This window comes from Lathamus discolor, chromosome 10, assembly GCF_037157495.1.
Source record: "Lathamus discolor isolate bLatDis1 chromosome 10, bLatDis1.hap1, whole genome shotgun sequence".
Lineage (NCBI taxonomy): Eukaryota > Metazoa > Chordata > Aves > Psittaciformes > Psittacidae > Lathamus > Lathamus discolor.
In genome coordinates, this window is record NC_088893.1 from 12,418,510 (window position 1) to 12,444,038 (window position 25,529).

Sequence of the window (25,529 nt, forward strand, 5' to 3'; positions counted from 1 at the left end):
GACTGAACTTTATTCTGCCACAAACAGAGCCAAACCAACTGATTCAGGGTCAATTCCCTCTGTCAAAAGAAGCCTCCCATATAGGCTGCTAATGCTGCTGCAGCCCAACAGCAGCCACACTAGGTTTTTAATGCAGTTTTCTCCGTTAGCAGGTGCTCTTCCTTCCCAAGTGCCTCTACTGACATCTGTGTGTTTATGAGATGCCTTCAAAAACGTGGTATTTCAGGGCTCCTCTCTCCTGATTGACATCTATATTATATCCTTCATGAAAATCAGAGATGCCTTGGGGCTGATTTGACTGGGGAGGAATGAAAAAGAGCTGCGAACTGCTATTGCGCTGGGTGCTCCTGGTAGAAGGAGCAGGGAGATGTCTTCATCAGTGTGGGCTTTCTCAGGATGTGTCACCTTGTCAGAGCAGCGTGTTCCTCTGAACACATCAGCTGGAGGAGTAGAGAAAAATGAGTCAGGCGGCTCTGCCAGCCGTGTGGTGGGACTCGCCGAGCGCAGCGCTTGCCATGGAGAAATGGAGAAGACAAGCAGGCCCCAAAGCTGGTGCTGCTATGGGATGGCTTCGCCTTGGTTGCCTTGTTGGGTGATGGCTATCACACACAGTGTGGGATGGGAGACTGCTATTGCTGATGGTGTCTTTTGGCTTCTGCAAGGCACTTGTAGGGGAAATCGACACACAGGAATGCAGGGAAGGGGCGGTGGGTAAAGCGGCAGGTCTGCGTCTAGGTGGATCAGCAGGAAGAGGTGATTTTCCTTCAGGATGAGTGTCTGAGTACTGTCAAGTTGCATTTTATCTTCAATAGGAAAGTATTGCAAAGGAATGAAAAATTGCATTGCAGGGAAATGAAAACGTTTTGTTTTCATGAGGGATTATAGAATTTAGGAACCTACTTATTTCCCTGCTATGGCCCATCTATGACAGGCTGGAGGAGCACTTGTTGTACCAAGACTGGAATTTGCTTTTTCTGAAGACTTTATATAGAGAGAAAAACCGCCAGTGCCCAGGGGAAATTGCAACAGAATCACCAGTCAAAAGCATTCAAAGATCACAAACCAGACCCAGATGATCGTGAATCACAGCTCAGAAACCACAAACGGTTCTTAAGCCTCTTCAAAATTATGGTATTTACCAACAGGCTCGTTTGGGCTGGTTCACATTCTCCAGCCTTCTTCTGAACCTGAGATGGAGAGAAAATGGGCTAAAGTAAAAGTAGAGCTCCTCTTGCAGTCCCAGCTTCTGGGAATTGGGGTGGTAACGGAGATGTTGTGATACTTGGCTGGTGGCGCTAGGGCTGGGAGTACAAATGAGATGTGACCGCTCAGCCTTGTGCCAGCAGGGTCCTGTGCTCTGCCACCAAGGAGTGACTGTGCAGCCAAAACCCATACTACGTCCCTGTGCTGGTGGCATCCCTTGGTGGAGGTTGTAGGGATCTTTCTTGGATACAGGAAAAGAAGGCACTTTTGGGGACCTGTAGGAGGATCCTGTGCTCAGGATGGTTAACAAGTCAGGTAGAGTTTGCTTCTGCCCTGTGATGAGTGGGATGAGTGAAGTTTGCAGAAAGGCTGATGCAAATGTGAAGCCCAGGGTGTCACAAAAGACAGCTCCTAAGATGCTCAAAGCTCTCTCGGGTCCAAAAAGCTACTTGTGTTGGATTTAAAGGCTAAAAATTCCGAAAGCTCTGTTACTTGCTGGGTTTGCCGGGCCTGAAGCTTGCAGGTGTACCCAGGACTTTGCCTATGGTATCTGAGATGGTTTTGAAAGCAGCCGGCGCAGAAAGTGCAGAAGAGCAAGCCCTGTGCAGTGGTGTGCCCATAGAGAGGAGGAGGTCGTCACCACATGCAGGAGCCCATGGGGAGATCTCTGCAAGTTGGCTGGAGGAAAGGGGATGGTGCAGCTGAATCCATTCAGGCACCATCCATTCAAGACTTGTTACATCAGAAGGTGATAGCTAGCCAGTGTGCAGTGATCAGCTGCTCTTGTACCCAGGAGATACTGATCAAACACTGATTTTCCTGCAGAAAACCAAACCAAACCCAACCATAGTTTGGTCTGTACTGATTTTTGTCATTGATTCTTTCCCATTAATGCTGGGAAAGCTATTTTACTGCTCTGGGTGCATGGAAGGTATTGAACTCTCTGACAGTTTGGGAAAAGGGATCTTGTGAGTAGCTGCTGTGAAAATATCACTTCTTTTCTGCAGCTGTAGAGGTGTCTTTAGAGCCCAGAATGGTATATATGTTTGTTTTCTGTCCTGGAAACATTGCCCCTGGAGCCTCTGGTTTCTGGGGAGGTGGCTGAAGTTAGCCACAGCAGAAAATTAACAAATCATCAAATTATCATTTCTACTTTTACTAAAGCTTCTGTTTTTAACCTTCCGCAAGGGCAGCATGTCCATGACAGTGACCTTCGGAAATATGTAGTCATCAGCAGCTTTGTCTGAGAATGGGTATTGCTGACAGCAGTATCTGAAGACAAAGGCACCACATAAATCATAGCTTGTTGGGTTGTTCAGAAGGGACTGTGCCTGAATGCCCATCAAATGCTTCCTGAAGAGGATGAACATACCAAGGACAGGTGATGTGTTTGTGGGGATTACTGGCTGAAATTGCCTGCAGTGCGACTGCATAGCTCCCTGGTGTGGGGGCAAGTTCCTGGCCCCTGGCATCCCTGCTCCTGGCCTATTTCCTTGTGCTCTTCCACTACTGCCCTGATACCAAACCCTATGGACCCAGGCTGCAGAAACCTTTCCCTCATCTGCTGTCGCTTACTGGGTTGTGGCATGTGGCTGGTGGGGATACCTCTGGACTGTGGTGTACTCTGGTCACAGTGGTGGCCTCCGGGCTCTGTCCCTTACAGATGGGACAACTGCTGCCGCTGTGCACCTGGGAGTGATCCCAGGTCAGGATCAATGCAGCGGGTGCTGGCTCCTGTCAAGACTTCTCTTACTGCTTGTACCCCTCTCCTAGGCTTCCATGTGGGATCTCCAGTGGGAGCACATGGGGTTGGTTGCCCAGGAGCTGAAATATGGAGCTCTCCTCTTCTTGCCTTCCCTGGCAGCACTGGAGAAGAAGTATCGTGTTACCCACTCCTACAGAAAATGCCAAAAGCAAAGAATTCTTTCATAAAATCACTTCTTTATTAAATCCTTTCTGCCTCCCACCTCTGTATCCAACTGACTGCCCCTGAGGCTGTCAGAGATCCAGGGCAGAGTGACTAAGTGCTGTGGCCGATAATTGTGCAAACAGAGTTTTCAGTCTCCTCCAGCAAGGCACCCCCCTGTTCTCTGAACTAGAAGTAGCACTCCCTGCCCACTCCCTCTACCACCCAGCAATATTCATATGGGAAGCATATAGAATCATAGAATAGAATCATAGAATATATGGTATGTACTCCTTCCAGTGTCACAGACTCCTGGAAAATGACCTGGTCTATTCTGACCTTCTGCATAGTTCAGACCACCTCTGCCCCTGCTCCCAGGGATCACATGTCCCTTGTCCAAGGCTGGACATTGCTCTGAAGTGTGCGTGGGGTAACTTAACAAGGAGCTCTGGTGTTAAGCACTCTTAATAAGGATCCTGGATCTCTATTACCCTGTCCTGTTTGGATAAAAGAGCCCGTCTGCCTCCAGTTATTGTTGCCTTTAGGTCCCCTTACCAAGACTCTGAAAAACACTATTGTATTTCTGATTTCAATGAAATATGTGGCTAGAAGAGGATGAAACTCTTAGGTCCATCTCACTGTACCATTCCAATTAGGGGAGAAGAGACTTTTCCAGCAGAGAGCTCTCAGCCTGCTTAGCTCCATGGGAAAAACTGGCTGTTAAAAAAAATTGAAAGGTGTGGAAAGGAAGGGAAAAGTAATGCAAACTATGAAAAAAGTCTTTCATTTCTGACAACACTTCTCCCTGTTAGCTATGGAGAGGTTTTAAAATGAGAAGTGCACTCTTTCACAGACCGATAGAAATGAGATTTTGAGAGGAAAAGGAAAAAAGTAGTGGAGGTGGGCTAGAGCTTGTGGTGATGTTTCTGTTGTTGGACTTTGATCCAGAGTGTGCCAAAAAGAGGAGGGAAAAGCTCAGAGGTGAAAACACTGAGCATGCTTCCAGAGATGGCTTTTTCTTGAAGCCGCTGCCACAGGGAACCATGAGACCCACGTTAGTTGGAAAGTTCATTCCTACATTTGAACTTTATTCTCGGTGAACTCTTACCCCGGCAGCATCCAATGCTACCGCTGGGTGCTTTAGCCACAACAAATGTGTCCTTATTGTTGTGTTAATCGTTTGTATCTGCTCTGGGGTGTGGAAAAGCAATACTCCCTGACCCCGCCTGTGCGTCAGCATGACACACACCTGCCTGAGTAAAATCTCCCCAAAGCTGATAAATGATGGTTAAACACTGCTGATAAACTTTAGCTAACTGCTATTGACCATTGGGCTGGGCTGAGATTAGATAAGGCCCAATTAGCTCTTGCTTCTTTTCCTAATGACTGCTCAAGCTCAAAGACGGAGGCTGACATTTTAAAGCTAAACTAGGGACACTGTGATGTTTTGGACCGTAGCTGATGGCTGATGTTTATTGTCCCTACAAAACAGGGCTTCGTTTCAAGTTCCAAGAACTGTTCCCAGGACACAGATATGGGATACTGGTGAAAAGATGCTGGGGTGTAAGAGTATCGGCACCTGTAGCAGTGCTGTGAAAGGTGATGATGCAGGCACTGCTAGCAGCTCTGTGTGCTTTCAGCTGTGGTCAATGGCCTTGATTAAAGAAGGATTTTGTCTTTGATTTTAGGGAGCCTTTGAACATAGTGGCTAAACATTTCCTTTCGATCAAGGGTTTCCTTTTGATTTCTGCATGTAGTCAGCTCCCTATGTCCCTCTGTGAGCTTTGCAATTGAAGTGCTTCCCTAATAAGTATGACATTATTTTTGATGCCTTGCATGTTTTCAGCCTGGTTGTGGAAGTGAGGTGCTTTGCAGTGAAAGCACTGTCTGCAGCCCATCAGGGATATGAGGAGCAGCAGTGCTTTTGCTCTGGTAACGGAGATGAAATAATCCACTGCTGAACCTCCTTTCCCCAAGCAGCTTTTAACTTGGTTTTTTTCCTTCTACATGAGGAAGTGGCTGCCAAAGCCTGTGGCTGCTGCCTGCAGTATGCTTTTCCTTCTTACCCTTATTCATCCCTGCCAAGATCCTCTTTTCTTCACTCTTTCCCATTTTCTGAGCTTCTGGAAGCCCCTGGCTCATAGTTTCAAGCCCCACTTGACAAGAAATGTGGTTTTCCTGTTAAAAGCCAGCTGAGGTTCCCACATTATGCTGTGGTTTCTGTAGGAAATATTCAGAGATGTTGCATCCTGAAGTTTTCTCTCTGTTTTTTTGGAAGAAGAAATCCGTCCTGCTTTCAAGCTCAATGCAGCCCCACAGTGCCTGGACTTGGGACAGCCTTCCTCCAGCACTGAAGTGCTTGCCAGGAGCAGACAGTGACAGGCTGGAGGCAGGCGATGATGCTGATTATGTTGTCCTGCATCTGCTGGTTTAGCTGAGACATCCCTGAGCTCTGCGCTTGTTCCTCTGCTCAGGCTGAGCTGCAGAGCTGCCTGGTGGTATGAGGTCAGGCTCTCCCTAAGCATCCTCCTGCATTACCTGGAGGGTGATCAGACACTGCTGGCGGAAGGCTGGGCAGCTGTGGTTGCAGATACCCTGTGGGCCACAGGAGGGAGGGTGCACCAGGTGCCAGTGTCCCTGAGCCCAAATACATGTGCTGGCACCCTCTTGCCCACTTGGGACCTCAGATCCAGAGACCTGTCCCTGTAAATCTCCATCTTAGTGCAGACATGGATCACATGCAGCCTTCACAAGACTCTTTTACTCCACGAGCTACAGTTCCACCTGTTGGGACTATCACTTTTGCTTCATTTTTGCATTTTGTGCCCTGCTGACATTCATGTTCTTTCCCAGGATCTGGCATCGTGGTGGTTAGGAGCAGCCTTTCTCACTGACTCCAGGCTCTGGTGTTTCCAGGATCCTATAAATTCAGCTTTCAGCCATACAGAGCCCTGGGATTTTTATGGATGAGGAACAAAGATGCATAAATGATAATTAAAGCCTCTAAAGAAACACTCAGTGTCGGCCAGAAGCATAAGTCATAAATAATTATCATGATGCCCAGCTTTGCTTTTATGATGCTGTATTATTATAAACTAGAATTAACATTATGAAATTTAGAAAGTCAGCAATGGAATGGAGAGGTAAAAAACTTGGAGGAAGTCTCTGGGTCCATTCTGAGGATAGGGTGCTGGACTGGACAACCCTGTGCTTTCAGGGATACTGCTTTTATCTCTGCAGTTATATTAATATTTAAAACAGGGATTAAAACATTGATGACACCTAAGAGCTTTATAGATGGACCTTATTGGGATATAGGTCTTGCTCTGACTGAAGTCCCAGGATCGCCCATGTGCATGGACCCCAGCTCTCCTTTTGCTTTAGCCCATTTTCTCTCTCCTGGATTCAGAAGAAGGCTGGAGATGTGAACCAGCCCAAACCAGCCTGTTGGTAAATGCCATAATTTTGAAGAGGCTTAAGAACCGTTTGCGGTTTCTAAGCTGTGATTCACGATCATCTGGGTCTGGTTTGTGATCTTTGAATGCTTTTGACTGGTGATTCTGTTGCAATTTCCCCTGGGCACTGGAGGAGCATGCTGCTTCTTGCTTCTCTCTGGACTTCAGAACTTTCACGCCCTTGACAAAAGTAAATCCTAGCCCTCTTCTGAGGACTCGGGCAGCTTTTTGCTGTGCAGATCCCACCCTGGCTGGAGAGAAATTGCAGGCACAAAGCACAGTGTGTCCCGCTGGCTACCATCCCATCCCATTTTCCATTTTGCTTGGCAGCTGCTGCTCACAGCATGCTCCTCTCCATGCAATGCAGAGAGACCCACCAAGGTGGGACCCCGCAGCTCCCAGCTGCTGCTGCTCTGTTTGTTGGCCAGGGATGTGTTCTGCCTCTCCATGGGCAGGAGCCCCTTGTGAAGCTACCCAGTTTTGTCCAGTATGTTACCCACAGGTGGCACAGCAGGGAGTCTTGGGTGACATGGCTTAGTGTGTGGTGTCCCTGCCCATGGCCAGGGGTTGGAACTAGATCATCTTAACATCCTTTCCGACCCTAACTATTCTATGATTCTATGGTGCAGCACTAGACCTGGGTGCCTCCAGCTCCCACCAAACTGTGTGTAACCCCTTGACTGGCCCTGGAGGAAATATTCAAGCAGAGATCACTGATTCGCTCTTGGGGATGGTGTATGGTTGGTGAATTTATGGGAACCATGGCTAAAAGGAGCCCCTGGAAGAGTGGGGATGGCTTGTCACTTGAAGGACATCTACTTAGGCACATTTCCACTCCTTACAGAAGTTTAACCAAAAGATTTGATGCTCCCCCTCCCAGTCCTGAAGAACAGCTGCTAGATGCTGTTAATGTTAAAAGCCTTCAATTAGGAAGAACACTGAGGGACAACACAGGAAGCCAGAGAGCTGCTCTGTAGCTAAAATAACTTCAGTGAGATGCTGTGATAACAGGCTGAGACCGGAGGATGAATTGCCAGAGTGACATTCCCTGCCTGCCTGCAAGGATGGACCCTGTGTGGGAAAGGATCTGGCAGAGGAGTGGGAACATCCCGGAGTGTTGGGACTGGTCCTCTTTTCAGAGCCTCTCTGCACACTGGGGTTAGTCTGTCATGAGCAAATCCAAGATGAAGCAAACTAAAGGGAACTTCTGCTTCACATCGAAGTGCCCTGCTGTTTCCCACACATGCTCTGAGACAGGGTTGGGTTTTTCTAATACAGACATAGCAAAGGAGCTGCTATAAGATGGTTTATTCAGCCCCTGTAACTGGTGTTCAGAGGAAGCTGAGCTCTCTCATGTGCAAAGAGCAGGGCTGAGGTAGGAACAGGCTGGAAGGGAATTGGCTCCATCTGGGCCAAATTCTGATTGGGGAGGAGGAGGAGGAGGCTTGCAGAAAGACAACCAATTTTTCTCCTTGGAAATTAAAAGCTTCTGGCATCACCTGCTGCTTATCTTGCTGCAGTGACATGCAGTTTTTTTCCAGGCCTAAAGAGCACTACCGTGAGTCCAATATGGGCTTAATTGCTACTAATCCTGTGCCATTTAGCACTTAGGCTGAAGGAGGGAGATTGAAAAGAAAAAGTCTGTGAAACAAGTTCAGCTGACCCAGGGCTGGTCACTGCTCCTGATGTTATAAATATGTGCTCTCCTGCACCTGAAAGGAGGTTGGCTGGTTTGGGTAGGTAGCAGTGGGATTGTGCTGGGAAATGCTTTTGGTACCTTACTGGTAAGAAGCACATCCTGCTCTAATTGGGCTTTGGGTGATCTGCAGGCTGAATGTGAGCTCTTAAATTAAGTTGAATTCCATGTAATGATGAGACTTGGGGTAGCAGGGAATTAAGTATGTTCTAAGGGATTGTCCTGCTTTTGTAGGGCTTTGCTTGAAAGCTGGTGTGTGATCTTTGATAGTATTTTTGGTTTCAAAAACATATGTTTGGGGGCTGTGGGCAGCAAAGTGATTTTTGAGTATGTGGTTTTCCTCCAGGGTGGACTTCTCTCAGATGGGCCACAGGAACAATCTCTCCCATCAGAGCTGTGTGTGCATCTGCTTTTGCTCATGGGAAGACAGGTTTTTGGTGCGTGCCAGGCTTATGAGGCTGGTGTCTGCGCTGGTTTTTGTGCTTGCCAGTAATTCCCACAGCAAGAGAGCCAGAGTGTGCTCTTTAGAAACGGGTCACTTTATTCCGTTTTGTGTCAGTAGCATTTCTGTTAGAAAAAGATTTTGGGAAGGGGGTTTGTGGGCAGTGGGCTCCATTCACTCCTTGCAAGCTGACGGTGAGAAATATAGAATCTGGGGTTTTGTTCCTTCTTGGGCACATCCAGAGTGTGGCTGCAGTCTCTGGTTGAACATTAGGTGGTTGGGTAACAGCAGAATGTTCTGGATGCTGTCTTCCCGGTTTCTGGAATGAGACCTGCATGTTAATTAAATCCTTAAGCATCCTTCCCATGTAGTCAGGGCAGTGCAGTGCTGCTGTGTTATGTGCAAACCGACCACGGGTGTATAGTGTTGTGGCTGGGTGTTTTTTGGAGAGAGGTCTTTGGATTTTAGTTTTTGCCCTGTGTATGTTCCTGTGAGCTGATGATCAGAGCCAAGCTGCGGAAGAGGCAGAGCCGGCTGTGTTTGGGGGAGTGCTGCCAAATAAGTGCATGGAAAGCTCTTGTAGCAAAGATCATGTAAGCCTAAATCAGAGAGCTGGGGTGAGTCAGAGGCTTAATTTAATTAGTTCTAAAATTAGAGTATCAGTGAGGGGAAGGCAGGGCAGGAGGAAGGAAGATTTGGGGGTATGCTTTGTAAGTGAGAATTGAGTAGTACAGTTTGGTGCTGTTTATACAGACCAATACCAGCGTCCCAAGGCCTTTAATATATCTAATAAGCATGTTTTATAGACAAATTAGTGTGCACAGTATGCCTCAGTATTGCTATTCATTATATAACATAGGGTAGTCAATTGATTTCTGGTTTTGCTTTCACATGAGAACAATGCTCTCTTACATTTTGTCTTTTCCCTCTGTAGTTTCTACAGAAAAGAATATTGCCTTTTAACATGTACATATTATCTAGTACATGGCACAATGGCACTAGGCTTGTAGTGACTGCTGCAGGGTAAATAATCAGTAATAATGGTAGTAATAATGGTAGAATATGCCAACACTCTTATTTCTGGAGATTTTCCCTTTAGCTTGAACTTCGTTTTGTAAGTCGGTTTAAGTATCTGTCCTGGTGAATCCTTTGGCCTCTCTTTCACTTCCCAGAGAAAACAAAGGTCAATGAACTGTTGGTCAAGGAATGAAGTTGTAGCCTAAGGATCTTGGTGGCCACTTAATGGGATAGCAAGTTTGGGCTTGAAAATTGCTTATGAAGTGGATTTGCTGGGGAAGGGAATTCTATTTTCCAGCCACTTTTAACTAAAAAAAGAGCAAGTTAAAGGCTTATAAGTTTGGGAATATGATTAACAATGCACCAATCCATTAGGAAACATTCTTTTAGTGAATGTCAAGGGCTTTCCCAGTCCCTTAGAGCCCCAGAGTCCTGCTGAACTTGGTGGTTTGGCTCCATGTGTTCAAGGCCAGGTTGGACAGGACTTTGAGAAAACTGGTCTAGTGGAAGATGCCCATGACAGGGGGTTGGAACTGGATGAGCTTTAAGGTCCCTCCAGCTCAAACCACTCTGTGATTCTGTGTTTTATTCTGTTTTGGACCATGCTGCAAATGGTGCCAGAAGGAGTTTGTAAGGCTTTTGTGAGGAGATTGCTTCACTACCGGGTCAACCTAAACCCCACAGCCTTTATCACTGAAGAGCAGTCTTGGCATGTGGTGGAAAATCCCATGCTACACTGATGGCCAGACAGTGGGTCATCCAGCAGCTCAGCATCTGCCCCACACAACCACATGGAAAGGGTGAATGGACCAACGAGCATCCAAGAATATTATGCAGAATTACTGCTGTTTTTGGGGTCTGACTAGCACATGGGAGGTAATTGAGCTGCGAAGGTGCATGAGGCCCTATCAGGAGGGGATGGGAAGGGGACTGGGTGTCAGCAGATGGCACTGTCTGCTGTGAGCCAGCCCCAGGCTTTCCCTGCACCTTGGGGTGCTCCTGGGGGAGCCACACCTCTGTCCTCCCCTCCCTGGGGCCCATTTCCAACCATATTGTAGGTACAGATGTGACTCCCCCTGCATATGTGGTAAGTCTGGCATTTTAAGGTGCTACTTTGACTTGAGGTCTATGCTTAGAAAGGAATTTAAGGCACATTTTGTACTGTTTTAAATGGGTGCTCAGAGTGAATCTTGATGCTAAGAAAAGCATCCCTTTGGGATGGTACTGTATCTATAACAGAAGTAAGGCTTCTACCCCCGCTGCCTCTAATAACTGCAGTTAGAGAATTGCATTTCGTCTGCCTGAAATTCTCCTGCTGCTTCAGAGAGAGATGCTGGACTGATTTCAGCTCTTTCCAGTATTGATCTGACGTTGCAGAGCTTTATTTAAAGGCTGTCCCTCTCCATTCAAAGGGTTTTGGGATCCCTGCATCTTCATAGGATTTAGTGAGCAATTTGGGACCTCAGGATGAGTGGTAATGAATAATTGTCAGCAGTTAGCTCTGAGCCACAGCCATGGGAAACGGTGAGAAAAATGAAGCGGTGCTTCCTTGTAAACCCTGCAATTGTGGGTTCTCCCTGCCACCCGAGCGGCGGAGGAGGAGCAGGAGTCCCACTCTGCGCAGGGATGTTGCAAAAGCAGGCAGACTTTCACTTGCCTGCTCCAAGGAACCCTGGGGACAGAAATGGATGCTGAAGTGAAAGGGAGCTGGGAGCAACCTCCCAGCCCTGCCTGGTCTGTCCCAGGGCATTGTGGAAGAGCCGGAGCACTCCTGCGGCTCAGGAGGCTGCTTCTCCTGAGTAGTGGAATCTGTGAGAATGCTATGATAAATGCAGCCATTGCTGATGGTGGGGTTTGGTGCTGGTGTGCAACCCTTCCTTGTGCATGTGTGCACCCTGTTTTCTCTCTTCACAGCCCCCTGTCTCAGGGCTGTTGGGGACCAAGGTGTTTTCTTCTATTCTACTGAGTGTATGTGAATGCCCTTGCATGGCAGCTCTGCCTGCCTGTGTGGTGACAGAGGAGTGCAGCTGAGGTCTTCAATAAAGTACGAGTCATTTTGGGTGACAAAATACATTTTTTTGGCTGGTTACACCTTAGAGGTACATGATGGACCTGGTGAACGTGGGTGCTATGCTGCTTGCTTGGCAGCGTTTGAGTGAGCCTTGACTGACGTAAAGGATAGCTGAGGGGGAGCATCTCTCCTGGTGACATGTCCCACACCTTGAGTGAGGTGCCACCACCCTGGTGTGACACATGCTGACTTCCCGCAGTCTCCCAGTCAAAGGCCGTCTCCCTTCCCAGCTCCCTGCCCTCACTAATGCCTCAGAGGGTTGTGGTGTTCCCTAAACCAAGCTCTGCTTGAGCTGGAGGAGATGTGTGATTTCACGTGCAGAATGAGCCGGAATATTCTGTCCCAGTTTATAGCAAAAGCTAAGCACTGCCAGTAGCTTATTTTGTGTTTCAGTTGTCTCTCTGGCTCCAGTCACATCAAAGTTTATTGCCATGCTCTGGTATCATCCTCACTGGCCTCTGCTTTTTATTGCAAGATGTAGGACTTTTTATAGGCCTGTTAGAAGCATTTATTGTATATGCTCCTATAGCTCTTCAGCTGGTTCTAGTTGCTGTGTATCAGTGGCCTGCTCTGTCTTAGTAGTCTTGGATCATTTTTCTTGCAGGTCATTGATAAAGTACTCAAGTAGCTGAGTCCTGTGTGGCACAGAGAAAAAGGTGCTTGGTGACAGCTCTGCTTAGGTGGCTGTGACTCTTTCTGCTGTGTTTCCGCTGTCTGGGGTGTACTGCTTTTGTTCTTCTGAGGGCCCCAGCCTGGGGCTGGGAGTCAAGTGCAGTCAGCTGGGAGTCAGCTAGGGATGGCCTTGGGAGAGGCACTTAACTCTCTCCTTCTCACTGATGGGGAAATGGATAAAAATAAAGATGCTCACCTCCCTCTGAGGGTGGTGAGAGGATTAATTGGTTAATGTTTGTGAAGTGCTTTGAAGTTGAAATAGGGCAGATGAGTGCTAAACCTGGATTGCAAAAGCTGGATGTGTCATGTGGAGGTAAAGGCTGTGCTGAGTAGGCATTGTGAGTCTTAAGCCCTCTGTCCTTCAGATGTCGGGCACCTCACGACTTGACCTATGTTCAGAGGCAGTCAAATACAGGGATTAGAGAGAATGGTAGTTGCAACATCAAGACCTTTCCCTCCCCATTAAGTCCTGGGCCAGCCTGCACCCCTGCTTGCGGGGACAGGCCATCATGCTGCAGCCCAAATGGCAAGGTGCCGGCCAGTTCTTGTTATAGAAGTGGCAGCATCGCATCCTCCTCATCCTTTGGACAGAGCTGTGTGGGCAAGAAGAGCCGGCACGTTTTGTGATGAATGGAATCTGGTTCCGGGTTCAGCGTAGGGGAAACCAGAGCTAGAGTGGGGTTGAGCAACGCGGGCTCCCTCCTGGGGAGGAGCGTGAGAACTTGCGCACCCAAAGCAAGAATGTGTTTGGAGACCTGGGTATAAGCCACGGCAGGTGGGGGCGGTGGGACCGGAGCTGTGTTTAGCCTGGGTGTGTGTCCACCCACTGGTGTGGTTGCTCAACAGGCAGAAGGAGGAGGAGGCACTGTTTGCCTGGCAGCTGATGGTGCTGGCTGAGCCTGGTGGGGAGCCCCAGCCACAATGGGGTGTCCTGTTTCCTTGGGAAAGGGAGCTGCCATGGGGCAGACAATGTTTGGGTTTATGGCAGAGCACTCCTGGGGTCTGTGTGCTGGCCCTTAAGGCAAGCCCTCTGTGTGCCATGCATTGTCCATGTGCTGCAGGGCATTCACAGTGGAAGAGGGGGCCAAATTCTATTTTCTCACTTCCTGAAGTAGTGGACAGGGCAAGACTTCATCCTGTGGGATGAGGAGTAGTGACAGAAGCCAGCAGCAGAGCTTCCTATCACACCCTGTCAGTGCTGTCCTGAATGAGACCACACTTGAAACTTCCCTTCTGGAAGGGCAAAGCATTTACTTGCTACCTCTTGTGGACCCTGTTGTCTACCTCCAATAGCACAAAGTTGCTGATGGTCTGCTGGATGTAGGACCATGCCAGTCTGCCCTCCTTGTCCCATTTCTCCACTGTTTGTGGTCTAGCAAGCAGACAAACTTCACAGTCCTGTTTCTGTCCCTGTTATGATCCAGGAAAAACTGGAGATGGTGCTGGCCTCTGAGTAAGGAAGGGATGGGGCAGCAAATGTGGAGGCCAACAAGGGCAGTGAGCTGTGTAAGCCTGGCTTCAAACCAGCAGCAGGATCTGCTCAGGGCTGTGCCTGGCTGCTGGATGCATTGGTCACTTGTGTGCATCCACAGTAGTTTCAGGAAGAGTGGAAGTGTTTGTTTTATACTCTGCTGTTTTTAGTACATGGGACCTGCTGTCGTGGTTTAAGCTGAACCCAGGACACCCTCCATGGGATTGACTTTCTCAGGTCTGTGCCAAGCAGGTGGTACTGGGATGGATGAACCTGTGGACCTCCAATGGGCATTTGGGACAAAGCAAAGAAGCCCTGTGGTAACCCAGAGCTGATCTGCAGCACTGCAGTGACTGTCAGTATCTGGGCAGCCAGACCCTTCTGGACCAGGCTGGGCTTTGGCAAGCAGATCAAGGGATCAGAGTGGGAGAAGATGAGTAGTTTCCTAGGGAGGAGCAGCCTGTTGGGGAAGGCTGGGGTGGCAAGGTGGAGTCTGGAGAAAGGCGCAGGTATCTTTCACTTTCATTGGCTTCTCCTGCAAATGTGGGACTGTGAGCCAAAAGGCAGCACAGCAGACAGCACCCTGGTCCTTGCAGGGAGCCTGCTGTGGTCCCCATCCACACTTGCAAAGCAGATGGGACTGCTATGTCTGCATCCGCTGCTCTGCACAGGTTGTCTGTGCTGCTTGGAGGTTACCTGTGGCTGCTCTGCACCACTTCTTTCCCCTGGGAAGGATCAAACTGCTGCTGCAGTCTGTGATCCAAATGCCTCCAAGTGGGGAAGAGCCTGGGGACCTGTCTTACAAGGGTCAAACAGATGTAAATAGCCTTTTTGCAAAGATTTCTGCTCCACTTCCCCCATTCCAAATGCTGTAGCAGCCCCGGAGGAGGTTTCTTTCTGCTTTGGTTACTGTACCCTGCTGAGGACTCAGCCCACACAGCCAGTTTTGGGCTATCCAAGGTTTGTTCAAGAAAGCAGCCAAATGTTTTCATTATGAGGGTATCCATAAAACATATGGGTTTTCCAAGGAACAGCCGAAAACAGGGGGGAAATATGAGGAACTCTTCATCTGCATTTGACTCATGCTTTTTGCTTAGATGGGTTTATTATTCATCCTGTACCCATTACTGCCTCGGGCCTCCTTAGCTCCATGCTCAAAAAAGTTTATTTTCTTCTTAAACCACATCACTGCAGTGCTGCTGAGCACTTGTTTGCTGTTGCCAGAAGCGCCTTCACTCCAAAGCTCTGGGATGAGGCAGGAGACAACTAACTTCTTCCTCCTTTTCTGTAGAAAAGGGTTTTGTTCCTGGACAGCCCTACCCCACCCAGCTGGAGGAACCCTTCCTGTTAGCAGGAAAACTGTAGTGCCAAGTTAAATGCCATGCAAATAGGGTGGTTTCATTTGCGGGTCTTTGTAACTACTGCTGCAACCAAAGGGTAAGAGGGGGAGGCTGAAGCTTTTCCTGCTAGTCCCCTTGTCCTGAGCACCAGTTGGATGGAGAATGATTAAAGGAGCAAAGCTAATCCTGTCTGAAACTGGGGATTTCCCATGGAATGACAGCTCTGCGTTCTAGTGCTGTTGTGTTCTGTGAATAAGTGTGCTCACCTCTGTGGGCACTGCATGATCCCCCTCTAACCTTGAGGGCCACCATCTCTGGAGGTCTGTATTGCCAGTGACAGCAATGCTGTCCAATGACACGCTGCTCTGAAACTGGCAGTGCCATAGGGTAGTCTCATTATGCCTGCTTATACAAAATCACCAGAACCAGTTCTTGGGCCTTATTTTTGGTGTCAGTGGCTCCTGTAGAAGGAAAATCCAGTGGTCATGTGCTAGGCCTGGGAAAGGTGAACCTCCAGAGATTATGCTTTTAGGAAGGGTGGGCAGGGGGAGGAAGGAGTTAAGGCCTCCTGTGAAGCAGGGAATCTCTGTCGTGTACCTGAACTATTAGAATTACACTTTTTGGGCTGGGAATTTCTATTACTGAAAGCTTCTTGTTACAGAAATCATGTCCAGTGAAGAGGGGTGAAACTGCTGTAGCAGGGTGAAGTAGCTGTGGAATGTAAGTGCTACCTCACCTCCCAAGCCTCCCTGCAGTTATTATGGACCTGAGCTGATGAGTGTGGGGAGATGGTGGGGGATAGTGGACTGAACCCCAGCCTCAGCTCCAGGGAAGGCGAATGTCTTACCTAACCACTGACTTGTTTGGTGGCCAGTGGCAAATATCTCCATTCCCTATAGCCCAGCTGATAAACAACAGACTTCCAGGTTGGCTTCTTCAGGCTATTGGAAAAATGATTCAGTTTTTTTAAAGACCCTGGGAGGTGATGGGCAGTTATATAAACGGCAGGTCTTGGTATGCCCTAATGGAAGGGCAGCACCTGCGGCTCTGGGTGTAACTGGCTGAAAAGCCGATCAGACAGCACCTCCGCATTAGCGTTATCACGGGAGGGATAGCTTAAGTGCAAAGGTAAGTCCTGCAACAGAAGTCAGGGGAGTAAGACATTGGTAAAAGCAGGCTTTGGGGAGTGTGAGATTCTGGGCTGCCACAGAACAATCTGCTGAGAAAGAACAGGTTGTTTATTTTCTCACTACTCAAAATCCTTGTATCCCTGCTTGCTGAGTGTGCCCTGTTGTCTACAACACAAATGACCCAGTTTGAATGGACCAGTTAAATCTTTGAGCTGTGCTGATGAAACAGAACATTAAAAAAACTGAATCTCAGACTGCAAAGCATCTTTTCACTTAGGTTCATGCAATTTGTGAAGTGCTGAGGCTAGAAGTGAAAAATGAAGTTCATCACAGAGGAGTCAGGTTCATGGATGTTCTGAAGTTATTCAAGCATCTTGAGAGTTGTTCTTTATTCAGGGCAGGGGCACAGATTTTCCCACGTCTCTGGGTGTTCCTCTCTGTTTTTTTGTGCTTGAGAGCTGTCTTTAGTCTTGCTTATTGATCCTGTTTGCTGAAGTGGTGCCACAGTGTGCCACTGCCACTGGCATGATGAACTTCCAGTCTAATTTGAAACAAGATATGACCTGGGCACATAACCCCAAGTGGGAGGCAGAGGGTGTAATGAGATCCCAGGTTTGATAGCCCGCATATTGCACAGCATGGTGTGTTTGAGCACCTTGTTTGCAAACCTTGGGTCCCTTTATGTAAGTTTTGGAGAACAATATCAACCTGAAGGTTGTCTGTATTTTTGGAGATAAACTCAGTAGAGGTGTTTTTTTAGACCTGGTGCATAAAGGGTTCAGTGGTGATGCCTATGGGAGAAGTTACCGAAAACTTCAAAGACTGCTAGTGCTGAAGCAGTAATGCAATGTGATGTGAAACTGAACAAGAGCAGCCAAAGCAGGGGGCTGCAGGTCTGGGGAAATGTAAAGGTGAGGAGTGCAGTGCATTGGGTTTTTTTTATGGGAACATGGGGAGTTATTAAAGGAAGGATGAGGGATCAGGAAGGATGGAACTCATCAGCTGCCTTTAAAATGTAGGATGTGGGAAAACTGGGGAAATGTGTTGGCATGCATCCCAGGCTGCACTGATTTATTTTTAAATGAGGAATCTATCATTATGAAATGTAAAGACTTACAGCAGCTATTCTCTGTGCAGGAATGTGAAAGTCCTTGGGCATCCTGGGAGCGAAGTGAAAGTGGATCTTCCCTCTCTTGCTCCTCCTTATTCCTCCACAGTAAAAGCTGATCAGCTCCTCCCTGCCAAAAGTGAAGTGCCAAGTATTTCCCCTTGACTTACTCCTTTTCCTATTGGCTTCCCTCTGCCCTTGTGGCTTGTTCTAGTTCAAAATGTTGGCAATTATGCTGGTACTTGGGATTTGGCTATGCTGTTGTGACTCGTGTAGTTTGACTTCATCAGCTCAAGGCAGCCAGCCAGCCAAAAGGAACTTGTTAGCTTGGCTCATGTTTATCTGGAACTATGGGTGACTATGGAGGCTGCATTACCCTCTTACAAAGGTTTCTTTGGGCTCTATGCTTCAGTTCAGGAGGTTTCTAAAGGTGGAAATGAAACTGCAGAAGGAGGAAGAGAAAAGGATCCTCTGCAGGGAGAAAACTGCCGAAATGTCCCTGTGGAGATCTGATGGGCTCCGGGGAAAGATCTGTGTATCTCTTTCCGACCTCAGTATGAGACTCTGGGTGGAGCTTAGACAAAAGCAAAGTGTGTGGTTGTTGGTTGGCTGCAGAGAAAAGGTGCTCTGTAGGGAGAAGAGACCCTGTTGCTGCCTCTGTTTCAGCTCCTGAGTGCCAGTCCATCATGGCTTGTGTGAATGTCAGGGTTCAGCTCCTCCAGGCAGTAGGAAAAGGGATTATTTCTACCATACATAAAAAGATTGCAGGGTTTGGCATCTGCTTTGAGGTTCTGGCTGCCAGGCTTAGTGAAGAGGCTTAGGAGTGCTCAAACCAGAGAAATAAATCTGCTGCACCTCTTATCAAAAATAATGGATAGTAGGCTTCAAAGGAAGAGGAAAAAAATCTTTGTTTTGTAGCATACGTATGTGTCTGGCCTGACTGATTCTCAACGTTCTCTCTTTGCACCGGCGTAACAGTTAGTGGGAAAATAAATAGAAACAGATACGTCTAGGAATAGATCTGGCAAGTGGGTGGGACACCTCCGACGCTGGGGAGGCTCTTCAAAGAGAGGAAACATCATCCCTACCTGTGCTGCTGCTGCGGGCTGCCGAGGGGCAGGGCTGCGGCTCACCGGGGTTGCATGCGGCTGCCTGAGGGTGATTTATATGGAGCAATCGTGGTAATTAGCAAACACAAGTTTTTCCACGTACCAACCATTGTCGAGGGCAGTAATTCAGCCCCATGCTTGTTATTGTAGTGAGTGTTGGGCAGGAGTGTCCTGGGAATTTGTTGCATCCCAAGGGGGGGAGCCCATCAAAGTGTCCTCTACTTGCTGATGTTGGCTTGCCACCCTGAAACAAAGGGCTGATGAAACAGCATTAGCCAAGCTGGTCACTAATTGAGGGCAAAGGAACATCTGGAGCCAGGATTTGTTTATAGCTCTTTGTTTTGTCATTGTTAGGGAGACAGAAGAGGAAGTGTCACTTGGAATATAAATCATGACATCCAAACAAAGGGCTGACATCTGGGTGTGATTTTGGATTTCATGTCCTAGGAATCTTCTGAGGTTTAAACCCCCAAATTTTAGCCCAAGTTGTTGGCAATCCACCCTGTTTTCAGAAAGTTTAGTGTCAATTCGGGACAAGGACAAAGAAGCAGTCCAGATCTCTAGACCAGAATTGGCATGTGCTGAGACCTGAGAATGTCTACATGAACTCTTAGAGCCTGCACAATCTTGGGATAACTCCTGTACCTGCGCCCTGGGTCTGACCATGGTTGGCTCTGGATGCTGAAGGAAATAAACAGGGCGAGCACAAAGTAATTCTTCCTGTGATAAACCTTCATGTGGCTTAGGGACTTGTCAGCCAGAGGCTGCATCTCCATAATCATGTTTAATAGCCACTGATGGACCAGTCCATGAATGTGTTTAATTGACTTTTGACTCCCTTGATGTGTTCGGCATCCACAACATCCCGGGGCAATGAGTTCCACAATGCAATTAGATTGTATGGGGAGTGGAAAAAAACCTTCCTTTTGTTTATTTAAGCCTACTATATGATAATTTATTTAGTATCCCTTAATTCTAGTGCTATGAGTAATCCTGAACAACATCTACTGTTCATTTTCTCTGGGTCACTCCTGATTTTGTGGACTCTGCCTTAACCATACCCTTCCTTTGTAGCCTGTTTTCCACTATGGGAATTCTGTGAGTTTAGACAAAAGCCCTTCCCATTTCTGCCCTCTCTGGCTAGGAGAGGGAGAATCTCTGTGCCCTGTCTAGTTCCCCACATCCCTGTTGTGATAATGATGAAGGCCATGGTGCAACAACTGTGCAGAATGACGCAGCTGAGCAGACCCAGCATGATAGTACAGCTGCATGATAGAAATGATTCGTTTTAGCCTGTCCCTGTTTCTTAACAGCTCTTATCAGGTGCTAAACCTTTCTGATTGCTGCCTAACAATGAGGTGACATTTATTTGTGACCTTATCCACAATGTTTCCTTAATATGCCCCCTGCCAGTGATTGCTAAAGTAGAGCTGTGTATGCAGGTATAATACAGCTGGCCTTTTCCCCTGTCTGTTTTTCAATATTGAAATGTCTGCCACTTTCTTGTCCAGCCACTGTGTCATGAGTGACTTGTGCTTTTCTCTCAGTTGACCTGCAGGTTTGAACTCTTCTGAATCATTCCATTTGTCCCTTTGCTAATTGCCTTTTCAGAGTCATTTACAAAAAGCTGAGCTACAGAAATTCCTGTTGGGTCTCGCCTCCACCTCTTATGACTGTTCTCAATTTTAACCATTTTTAACTCAAAGAAGCTGCTCCTTTATGGTCCCTTGCATTCTTCAGAAGCCTTTAGAGGAAGGATATTGAAATGGGTTCATTAGAAACAAAAGATCATTGTGTCAAGCAGTACCATTGCTTTCCTGCACCTGGGGGCACTGTAAGGGACTGCTGGATGCTAACAGTGTGGTTTCACATCTGGACTGACCCCCACTCTGAGCTGGGAAAAAGACTCTTTTTTGCCTCCCCAAAACCTGTGATGAGTCTTCCCCAGTCTTCCTCTTCTGTGTACGTCATTGCTCTGTTTATATGAGCTTTCCCTCCTCTCCCCCAAAAGTGCACTATAGAGCTTGAGCTGGGTGATGGCGTGTTTGAGCCCCTTTAGTGCTGCAGGGGGAATTTAATCCCTGACTGTTGCTCTGCATCACTGGGATTTATCAGTTTATTGTGAATAAGAGTTAATTTAGACTTTCTACCATGGAGCTATCTTCCTTTGAGGTTCCCTTAGCCCTGTGATCACGGATTCTTCAATGTATTTTGTTATTAGTGACTGTGACTTGGAAAATTCTGCTCAGATCTTTTGTGTATTTTGGCACAGTTGCAGGTCTTACTTTTCAGTCTTTGTTTTTATGTTTTTATTATTTGGACAGTGCTTCTACTTAGAAAGCATTATTTTACTGTTAATAGTCCTACTTTAAGCTTTACTCTAATTTTTTTCCCTTTTAAGAGATGCATGCTAACTCTAATGACTTTTTCCCATCTCCTGGGTGTGTTTTTCCTTACTGGCTTTTCCTTTTTAACTTTAACAAGTGTCTGTGCTTTTCGGTGACTCCCTACCCAAGTTAAACTTGGAGTAACAGGCTTGCAAGGCTGCCTTCGAGACTGTCAGTTTTAGGGTGCAAAGAACCACAGACAATATACCTAAAATCAAACCTCCTAGTTCCTGGGTGCTGCTCAGGATGTGTTAAAAAAGAGGCTCTCTGCTTCAGATGTCATAAATTACTGCTGGAGGGAGCAGTAGCTTCCTGTCTTAAATGTAGACATCTTCACTGCTGTCTGTTATCCTGTCTGTAAATGGAGATGGGCATCTTCTGTTGTCTGTGCTTGTCTTCTCTTATATCCATCACAGCCTCACTCCTCTCCCTTAAAGTTTTGCAGTTGTTGCCCTGTTCTGGATGGGTGGATGATGGAGTAACTTTAATGCTATAATGTCTGGGCATGGGACTGCAATCCTGGGGACTCTATGGCACTTGTTGATACAGTTAGATTGGTTGTGCTCTTTGAGCTTGTCTTAATGTATACCTTACTACACGGCTCCTTGCTGCTCAGCTCCTCCTCCTGCACAGACTACTCTCATTCCTGCATAATTTGTGCCCGCTTATTGCCGTGTTCTGCTGCTTATATTCCCTCCACCAGATCTCTGAGGTGCTGGGTATGTTAATAGCCCCACCTGAAACCAGGGCACTGCTGTTCATTCACCTTGCTTTTAAACCCTTGGTGCTTGGATAGAAGTGCACATATGGTGTCTCGTTCCATTCTCTTTCTCTCTGCAGGCCAGAGAGGGATGTCTGCTGGGGCTGCAGGCTGCTGTTTTCTCCCTGACTGATTTTTGGCTTCTCTCCTATCCTTTTATTCAAAGATACAAATTTTTCATGACTTCTCCACTGGAGACCACATTTTCCCAAACCACATGTCTTGTCAAACTGTTGGTTTTCCCACAATATTTAGTTTAAAAGACCTTTTTTATGTGCCAATAGCCTTGATCCATTTTTATGTGGATTTAGTATTTGGAGCTTTACTGTATAGGTTCTTCCTATTCAAGCCTGACTTCAAGGTACTATACTCTGAACCTTGCAATGACTCTGGATTTCATTATAGGGCACTGGAGGAAGCATTTCTGTTACTGAGTTGATCCTGGCCTTTAGCCTGGTAGCTTCTAGCTAAATCTTGCCTTGAAGATTGTTCTCTCCATCCCGCATTGGTGGTGACCATGTGGACCACACCATGAGTTCTTCGCCAGCTCAGAGTAGGGGGCAGTCCAGATGTGAGACCACCCTGTTAGCATCCAGCAGGCAATTGATGTTCTGGTCCTCAGTTGTCTGTTTCCATTGCACTGACCTTTTTCATCCTATTGACAGAAGTAACTGTTTTCAGAGGCATATCCTTAGTATGAAAGAATACCCCTTCCTCTTCCTTAGACAGCTTTTTAGAGCTGCTGGTCTGCATGAGTGCTACATGGTGTTCTTGAATGTGTCACTGCTATCACTCTGATCCCAGCAGATGTCTATTTTGGCTGTTCTTGTAGCAAGACTTGGCACTTTAATGTCCATGGGTGCCCTTCCCAATGTGCAGACCTGAGTGATCTCCTCATGACCAGCCCTGTCCAGCTGAGTATGTGCAACAAGTCTAATGCAGCTCAAATCCTCGACATGAATCCTTTGCTCAGGCCTTGTGATCCCATCAAGATAGATTGAATGGGATAATCCTCTGAAAGGGGTTTCAAACATTCACTAAACAGGGAAAGACTGAGTAATTTATTCCCTGGAACAGTGCTATAATCAAGTGTAAATACTTAGACATTTTTTCTTTTCATAGGATCTTTGCACCTTTCCAAAGCTGATGCTTTCTGAGAGGTCCTACAAATACCCCTGGAGGACACCAGCTTCTTGTTGGTATCCTCCATTCCTGAAAAGAACTTAACTGTTCTGTTGCTCCATGGCAAGATGAAGTAATATCCTGTCACTTAGTGATTCAAAATCCCTTCCATTACATTCTCATCACAAATTCAGCATCCTTTGTGAAAAATGGTCTGTGAATTCTGGGCAATTGCACTAAATCACGTAGTCTAAGCATCCCACACAAATGTGAAACAGAACCACATGCAATGCAAGTGTTGATTTTGAATGTGTCTGAGATGCTGCAGTGACTTGCAGTCATTGTTGCAGTGATTTGCATAATTTAAAAGTGAGGTATTTTGATTGTATGTGGAGTGTAGAAAAGCTCAAGAATGAAGCAAAACCTCACAGTGGGCCTGAAAGTTTTTTAACTGCACCTGAACTTTTCTTCCCTTCCCTCCCCTCCACACCCCCACCCCCCCACCCCCCCGAATTGATGGTGTCCACAAAGTGGGTACTAGTACCACTATAACCGTGGTGCAGTGTGTGTGTTCAGACAGAAAATATTACAACAAAAGCTGTCCAGGTTTCTTAGTAAATGAGAGACTTATTTATTTGTTATTAATTAAATCTCCATCCTGAAGGTATGTTAATTATCTCAGATGTCAGTCTAATCTCTAGGAGAGCAGCTTCAAAAGCATGTGGGAAAATGCCTAGGGCGTATGGATATGGTATTTTTCAATTTTATTTGATGCCATACCTTGAAAACAAATACTAAATTGCATTTAACTGCTTGCTTTTGTAAACGTGACGATGGATGTAGCTCTTAGGGCGGGATTTAAACCAGCTAGCTGCAGCCAGGCGATTGTTTTGAGTTAATTCTTGTCTCACTTTAAGCAGTGATTTATTTTTTTTAACCTTTTCTTTCAGTTTGTGGATTCCTCTAGATGTCTTACAGGGAAGATGCAAAATAAAAAATCCCAGTAAGTGTATTATTACATAGCTGATGGCAACTCCTCTTTGTTACCTCTCACAAACCATGTAGCAGCAGTCCAGAGATTCCCAGAGACTTCTGGATTTGGGGCAGAAAGCCAGGGGATAAAATCGTCTTGACAAAACATTCAGACTAGATGAAAACTTGCCTGTGATGTGGGATGCTCTGGACTGGTTTTCTCCTGCACAGACTCAGGCACTGTTAAACAGTCACCCCTTGTTTCCAGCCTGATCTTGCTAGTTGTGGCTTCTAGCCTTTGACTCCTGTTATTCCTCTGCCAGACTGAGGAGCCCATTAGCTGTGATAGGCCAATCAAACATCTCCTAATTGATCTAGTGATGTGGTTACTAGTGAAGACAGGCAGATGAACTTGATGACCTGGGAGGTCCTTTCCACTTCTCTGCTCCATGGAAGTAGCGCAGTGTTAATGCCAGAGTGAATCATGGATGTATCTCTGTCCTACATCTTTGGAAGCAGGCTCCATGGCTCCAACAGCTGTGATTAACAAGGTAGAGTGTGTTCCCTAATATCAGCACACCAGGCAAACAGCCCATGGGACCAAACATGTACGGCAATGAATTCAAGAGGATAAAAATATAGTATTTGGACACTGATAGAGTTGTATGCTGCATCTGGTCCTGAGCCAGTGATGAGTGGACAGACATTCTGGACAGCCAGTAACTCCCACAAGGATGAACCTCTGCAGTAAAAGCAGCTGGATGGTAGGACAGGCAGCAGAGCAGATCTAGTTTGCATGTGACAGATTCAGAGCAGAGAGAAAGGAAAAGGACTCTGCAAATGCAGGATACTTACCTTGCTACAAGCATAGACTTACTGAAGTGAAGGGGGAATTCCTGAGACAGCAGCTCCATCCCTGCCTTCCAGCCCCAGCGCTCTGTCTATCGCTGAGCTTCCTGTTTCAGTGCTGCAAAGGGGAAGATCTCCTTTTCGGTTAACACTGTACGTAAAGTGTAGCCATGTTTGTACAGATGTACTCCCATGCAACAGCTGGTATGTGGCATCCTCAGCTCTTTGACCAGCTCCCACAAAAGGTGCAAATAGAAGCTTTATGCAAACTTACTAAATCCTCTTCAGAGGGCTCCATTCCTGTAGTCCAAATGTTGGATTATGGCCTTATTTTCCATTAGGAAACAAAGAGTGAGTCCAATCCCATCAGGGAAGGGATTGTATTCACTGGAAGGGATCACAGGCTGGGAAATCCCAGCAGTCCACCAGGAAAGGCAATTTTGTTGTTGGTCTAGCACCACTGTGGGCAAACAGTTGGAGTATGTTCAGCTCAGACCCTGGATATTTTAGGACAAGCTGAAAACAATCAGGAGCTGAGGTCCTTTGCTGCATACTGCCTGTTTGAAGTTTTATTGCTTTTTTACCCTTCTGCCAAGCACTGAGTGGTGATAAAAAAGGGCCAGATCGTGATCTTGATGTTCCTTGAAAAAACTGAAGTAGCACTGATCTGGGGCTTTCCCTGGCCTTGTTTTAGCTACTGGGATGCTGTTGGTGTCTGCCACATGCCACTCCCAATAGCCAATTTGCTAATCAGTCACTGATGGTGAATGTGTTGCTTCCCACTGCTAACATTAGGCCTCTGTTAGCTCACCTGCTTCA

The 25,529-nt window shown here is 47.0% G+C and overlaps 1 protein-coding gene across 5 annotated transcripts in view; it reads left to right on the forward strand.

Annotated features, from left to right (window-relative positions):
* The window catches only part of LOC136019956 (serine protease inhibitor Kazal-type 5-like), a 110,594-nt gene that overhangs the window by 58,253 nt on the left and 26,812 nt on the right, over positions 1-25,529 (forward strand). The gene's annotated exons all lie outside the window — the stretch shown is intronic.